We start from the raw sequence: 591 nt of genomic DNA, 5'->3' as shown, positions 1-591 counted from the left end.
ATAGAGAGGAATCGAGACCCTATCACATCCTATTTCTCCACCCTCCACTCTATTAGTGTTTTGTAATCTTGATCCTTAAATTATGTTTGTCATAATTATAGGGTGCAGGGAGGGCTGATATCTGTTGTACCTATCAGTCTGTGCCATGTGGGATTAATGGTGTATGGTGGCAGGTGTCTGGGATTATGGTACATAATGGCACAGTGTTCCAAGTACTGCAATAAAACCCCTGTGACTAATCACATTTGTTGTCCTGCCCTTCTGTGTCACCCTTGGTGGACTCTTTATGAAAGGGAAATAAAAAAAAAGCTTTAGTGTTTATTTGCCAAAAGTCTCATTGTCATTTGTCAATGTTTAAGCAAACTCAGCATTCACAGGATGGCTAGACACATCTAATGCCAGAGAACATTTTGGGTGCATGTCATGGAATGGAAATCTGATTTCTGCATGTATCCACTATACAATTCCAATTCACAGCAGCTGGAAGATGTACATTACAAGGGTATGGAACAGAACATTTAAAGCTAAACTCTGGGTACGAGAAATGTCATTTAAAGTGGTTGTAAACTTCAGACATGAAATATGAACAAA

The sequence above is a fragment of the Rana temporaria genome, chromosome 9 (genome assembly GCF_905171775.1).
Source record: "Rana temporaria chromosome 9, aRanTem1.1, whole genome shotgun sequence".
NCBI lineage: Eukaryota > Metazoa > Chordata > Amphibia > Anura > Ranidae > Rana > Rana temporaria.
This window is presented reverse-complemented; position numbering follows the sequence as displayed.